The sequence below is a fragment of the Monodelphis domestica genome, chromosome 2, assembly GCF_027887165.1.
Source record: "Monodelphis domestica isolate mMonDom1 chromosome 2, mMonDom1.pri, whole genome shotgun sequence".
Taxonomy (NCBI): Eukaryota; Metazoa; Chordata; class Mammalia; order Didelphimorphia; family Didelphidae; genus Monodelphis; species Monodelphis domestica.
Window position 1 is genome coordinate 9,586,017 of NC_077228.1, and position 6,531 is coordinate 9,592,547.

Below are 6,531 nucleotides of genomic sequence, written 5' to 3' on the forward strand. Positions count from 1 at the left end.
GTGGATAGACATAAGTCTAGCGTCAGGAGGACTTGGGTTCAAATCAGAGCTCAGATGTTTCCTGGCTGTGTGACCCTGGGCAGGTAACTTAACCTCAGCTGCCTACTTCTTGCCACTCTTCTGTCTTACAAGTCATGCAAATGGAGGGCAGTTTGGAACTATGTACTGTGAATTTTAAGTCTCCATCTTGGTATAGCACCAAAAAAAAACTGTGCACACCCACACTACACGGGCATGTGCTAGTCAATGACAAATCAGAAATAACTAACTGCCCACCTGGGCTGTCCTAAGCCAAGCTAGAGCCAACCATTGACACTTGTGAGGCACAGGAAGTGAGGTAGGGAACAGCCTCTGGAATTCGCTCACTTCCTGTGGAAAGAGCTAGACGGGAGTTGGTGTTAGGAGCTTGGACAGGGAGGACGCCTGCAGACAGCTTTCCTTCAGATCACTCACGTGAGTTAAGGACTGATTCTTTCCACCTTGGCCCTTTGGGCCTAAAACTCCCTCTGCCTTGGTCAGAGGTTGAGTAGCCCCTTTCCCCTTTCTCTTCTCTCCTTCTCTCCCTCTCCTTTTCCCTACTCCCAGTGTGATTAAACCTCCATAAACTCCATTCTGACTCAAGTGTTTCATTTTAGGAATTTCATAAGTAAATTCCTTGGCGGCCATTGTTCAATATTACAACAATCTTAAAAAGGTGAAATTTTCACCATTACAGTCCAAAGGGCTATAAAGGAGTGCCTCCCTTTCTTTCACTACTAAGTCTGTAACCCCAAGGGGGAAGGGGGAAGGACCTCCCTGTACAAAAATATTTCTAGCAGCTCTTTTTTGTTGTAGCAAAGAGTTGGACACTGAGGGGATGGCCATCCATTGGGGAATGGCTGGACACATTATGGTATCTGGTGGTGATGGAACATTAATGGGCTGAACAGGATGATTTCAGAAAAAAGCTGGAAAGACCTTCCTGCACTGATGCAGAGTGAAATAAGCAGAACCAGCAAACACTGTACACAGGAACAGCAAGATTATACAATGGTCAACCGCAAAAGACTTGGCCACTATCAGCAATACAACGCCAGGACAATTCTGAGGGACTGAGGGCAAAGAACAGTATATACTCACCCCTAAAGAAAGAATAATTGGGGTCAGAAGGAAGAGCAAAGCACATGATTTTTCCTTTTAGCTTGTTTGGCTTGGGTTTTATACGAGTATTCTCTGTCAAAAATGAACAATATGGAAATTGGTTTTGTATAGTAATACATGTATAACCCAGGTGGGATTGCTTATCAGCTGGGGGAGGGGGGCAGAGAAAGGAGGAAAGAAGATAATCTGGATCTTATAACGTTGGAAAACTTGTGTGGAAAATTGTTATTAAATATAATTGGAAAAATAAAATATCTTTATAAAAAAGTAGGGGAAAAAGAAGTCATACAAAGACAGAAGGTGATGGGTCTTTTTTTTTAAATAAAAATGAGTGAGCATTAAAACTCTCCTAAAATTCTCCACTTGTTCCTTTCCTACTGCCTCTCAGAAAGTCATTCAACAAAGATTTTTTTTTATAAAAAGGAAAACGAAAAGAGGAAAAATTTGGCAAAAGCAATGAATGCATCAAAAAATCTGACAATATATGAATGTACTGTTCCATATTCATAAGCCTCCCCCAGTTGCAAAGCAATGGATGAAGATGACAGGTGACCCATTTCTTTACTTTTATTTCTTTAAATCCATACCTTCTATCTTGGAATGAATACTAAGTATTCATTCTAAGACTAAAGAGCAACAATGGCTAAGCAATTGGGTTTAAGTGATTTGCCCAGGGACATACAGCTAGGAAGTGTCTGAGGCTGGATTTGAATTCAGATTTTCCTGACTCCTGTTAAATTTAATTGTGGTTGGACTCTGAATATTTATATAGGTGGCCACCAGGAATTTAATTTCTAAATCCCAAAATGAATTACTAAAGTAAATGGAATTTATGGTAGTTTATTTACAATAGAGGGAAGATTTTAAGGAAGAGAGAAAAGGAGAGAGGGGGGAGGGAGGGAGAGGGAGAAAGAGAGAGAGAGAGAGAGAGAGAGAGAGAGAGAGAGAGAGAGAGAGAGAGAGAGAGAGGGAGAGAGAGAGAGAGAGAGGGAGAGAGAGAGGGAGAGAGAGAGGAGAGAGAGAGAGAGAGAGAGAGAGAGAGAGAGAGAGAGAGAGAGAGAGAGAGAGAGAGAGAGTGAGTGTTCTGGCTTCCACTGATATCAGTTAGAAATTCCAAGCCCCAGCCAGGGGAAAAGAGTCTCAAGATGATTGGACTTTCCTGGAGGCTTCACGCCTCCAGAAAGGCAGGGTCACTAAGTCAGCCTTTCACTCACCAACGGTGACCAGCTAAAAAGAAAGCAGTCTGAGGTTTCCTGCATGAGTTCCTCCAGGGTCAAGTTCCTGTTCCAGCCCCTCCTCAAGTGTCTGCCCTCCAGTCCAAACTCCGAGTCAGAGTTCTTCCATCCAACTCGAATCTCGAATCAAATCTTGACTCTTGAATGTCCCTCTTCTGGCCTCTGGTCCTCTTTTCAAAGATCTTTTTCTCTTGTGTCACCTCCCCTAAATTTCATGTCTACCAATCACAGCTGATGCTCCTCTCCAGGACTGCCCACTCCTTAGTTCTCACCTTCTTTGGTTTGATTATACCTTTTTTGGTTAGTTCACGTTTTGTAGTTACTTAACTCCTTTTTGTAGTTAAAATGGGTGGATCTACTTCAAATACTGAGTTACCACCTTTTGGGGATTAAAATCTAAAACTAGATTGTGGATTACAATCCAATCTTCCCAACAAAGGAAGAGCTAAGTACCTTCATTGTTACAATCTGGGGAGAACTAAATCCAATCTCCACACTCCAGACCCAGCACTCTATCCACTGAGCCACCTTTGGCCTTTCCCAAAGTAAAATAGCTGCTTCTCACCGGAAGTCTCTAAGGCTGGATGCCCATAACCTGGTCTCTCTCTCATAGAGGGAATTCTTCCCCAGGTGTTGGGTTTGGACTAGATGTCCCTTCAGGGATTCTGTGGCTCAGGACTGCCAGTATCTGAGAGGTCCAAATGGGTGTAGCTCCTATGTATGGACTCTAGAGGGAGCTGAGCCACCAGGTAAAAAGAAGGGCGAGTCTTACAATTTGGGGCCCCAATGCAAGGAAGGACCCAGACACGGTGCTTTCCTGGAGCTTCTCAAAAGTGCTTAGAGTCAGCCTTGTCAAAAGAAAATGAAAACCTAGAGTGACTGTCACCCAGGAGGCAACCTAAATCTTTGAGAACTCAGTCTTGGAATCACTGGGAGCAATTTGGGGGTTTGCTCCTTTTCTTATTTATTTTAATGAAATTTTCTTTTGTTTTCAACTGAAAATAATTTATTCGGTTTCTTTGCCACTTCCACTTCCAACGGAAAAAGAAAGAAAACCAAAACCGTTGTATGAATTGAGAATCGAGTACAATGTATACCCCCATGGCCATGTTGAGTCCATCGGTGGTCCTCTGGAATGATCCTGAGTCACTGAGTTAATCGGAGTTCTTGAGTCTTTGTCGTTATGTAAATTGTCCTCCTGTTTCTGCTCTGGTTGTTCTTTATCAGTTCATATAAATCTTCTTGGGCTTCTCTGACACTGTCTGTTGCAGTCATTCTTTCTTTTTAACCCTTAACTTCTGTCTTGGAACCAATACTGTGTATGGGCTCCAAGGCAGAAGAGTGGTAAGGGCTAGGCAATGGGGGTCAAGTGACTTGCCCAGGGTCACACATCTGGGAAGTGTCTGAGGCCAGATTTGAACCTAGGACCTCCCGTCTCTAGACCTCGCTCTCCATCCACTGAGTCACCCAGCTGCCCCCTGTTGCAACCATTTCTTGGAACACAACAGCACCCCATCACATGGCTTGGCACATCGTTCTTTAGCCATTCCCCTAAAGCTGATGAGTTCTCACCTAGTTTCCAGGTCTTTGCCACAGCAAAAAGAGTTGTTCTACACAGAACATTTTCTGAATTACAGACTTCTCCTGTGAAAGCTGCTTGGTTTTTCATGCAAATCCATTCATGGCTGAATGCAGAGCATCCGCCAGAGACTAGACTTATTTTAGCTCTGCTCCAGACACGAGCACAGAAAGCCAAACAGCACTCATTGGTAAAGCCTTGTGACGTTATTATTCCCATTTCTCGGTTGAGGAAGTCAAGTCTCAGAGATGACTTCTTCAAGGTCACACCGCTAGAAAACACAGAAGTTGGGATTTGGGGCCAAATCTGTCAGTGGGTCAGCGTCACCAATATCCCAGTGGATCTTGGGAAGGAGCCCAGATAAACTTTTTTATTTTTTTAAACCCTCACCTTCCATGTTGGAATCAATACTGTATATTGGTTCAAAGGCAGAAGAGCAGTAAGGGCTAGGCCATGGGGGTCAAGTGACTTGCCCAGGGTCACACAGCTGGGAATGGTCTGAGGCCAGATTTGAACCCAGGACCTCCTGTCTCTAGGCCTGACTCTCCATCCACTGAGCTACCCAGCTGGCCCCTCCAGATTTAGAGTTTAAAGGGACATTAGAAGGCCACGGAGTCCAACCCCTCATTTTATTTCATTTTTTCATTCTCATTTTTTACATGTTGATATAATTGTTAATAATCATTTTATGATCCTTGTTCTCTCTCTTCCTCCCTCCCCTCCCTAAGATGGCAGGTAATAGGATATAGACAGTACATGTGTCATCATACAATACATATTTCTATGTTCATTGTGTTATAAAAGAAGACATATCACTTACACTAGATAAAAGTGAAGCTCTAATCTGCATTAATTTTACAGAAGAGAAAATGAGGCAGAGAGAGATGAAATGACTTGCCCAGAGTCACACAGCTGTAAGTGTCTGAGGCAGGAATTGAACCCAGGGCTTCGGGACTCCAAGGCCAATGCCCTGTCCCCTAGGCTCTGCTGCCATTTTCCTGCCCATGTAGAAATTCTCTCCCACCGTTTTGATTCCAATTGCTCCATGCTTTCCTTCACAGGCCAGCTCAAATGCTTTTTCTGGCCCTCTGCCCAACCACCCCCACTAGAGCCTCTTAATGAAATACTCTGTATTTACTATAAACGTGTCTACGTGTACATATATGCATGCATCTTCTTCTACACATATGTTTTGCCCCCTCAAGTCCTCCCTCAAAAGAACATAAGCTTCTCGAGGGCAGGCGCCTGGCACACAGGTAGAAGGCGTTTAATAAATCCATATTAATTTGTCAATAAGTGAATGATGACCTATTATTTTTGATTGTGCAACTCCCATTCACTTCTTTCTATAAATTCACCAGAGCAGCTCCACCCAGTATGCCGAGGGACTTTCCCAGGTTTTCTAGAGCTTTCAGAAAACCAGTGGCACCCCAGGGCTCTCTGGGAGCTTTTGCCAAGTGACCAGCCCATCTCCTTTCTCAGGCAGGCATTCATTCCTCCAAGGACATCCTGCCCACGGCCTCTTCTGAATAACTCCTCATTTATAATGGGTTGCAGCCTGTTCATACCCACCATGCATCTCTCCATTGCCCTTTGGCTGATCCTCACCCTCAGTTCTTCAGAGACGGCAGGTCCATGACTCACAGCCATGCAGACAGTTTCATGGGAAGAATATGAATGTTAGAGGGATGGCTCTTTGCTTCAGGGAGAAGCTTCTAAGAATTGTGCCATTACCCGAGGGAAACCCAACACCCTCCAGTCCTCTGATTCAGTCCTGTGCCCACCAGCCTAACCATCGTCACGAAGTGCTTCAAACTACTGCAATCTAATACTTGCTGCTGCCAATCAATTAAAGCATTTATCAAACACCTGCTTTCTGCCCTACCTGGCACCCAGTGGGTGCTTCATATGCTGTCCTCCCTACCTAGCACATAGTGGGTACTTCATATGCTGTCCTCCCTACCTGGCACATAGTGGGTACTTCATATGCTGTCCACTCTACCTGGCACACAGTGGGGGCTTCATATGCTGTCTACCCTACCTGGCACATAGTGGGTACTTCATATGCTGTCCATTCTACCTGGCACATAGTGGGTGCTTCATATGCTGTCCTCTCTACCTGGCACCCAGTGAGGGCTTCATATGCTGTCTACCCTACCTGGAACACTGGGGGCTTCATATGCTGTTCTCCCTATCTGGCACACAGTGGGGGCTTCATATGTTATCTGCCCTACTGGCACATGGTGGGTGCTTGATATGCTGTCTGTATTTTACTTGGCACATAGTGGGTGATTAATATACTCTCTTCCCCACCTGGTACACAGTTAATGCTTCATAAATGTTTTAATTGGTTGGCAGCAGCAAGAGAGTACAGCCCAGCCAGGGTGAAGCAGTCAGCAGACATTTATTAAATACTTACTGCATAGTGTCCAGTTTCAGAGCACTGAGAAATGCAAAGCAAAGCTGTCTGTGTCCTGCCCTTAAGGAGCTTACAGTCGAACTGGGGCGACAATAAGCAGATAGTTATGTGCAAACCAGATGTATAGTAGAACTGATCGCACCTGGTTTCTGCCTTCT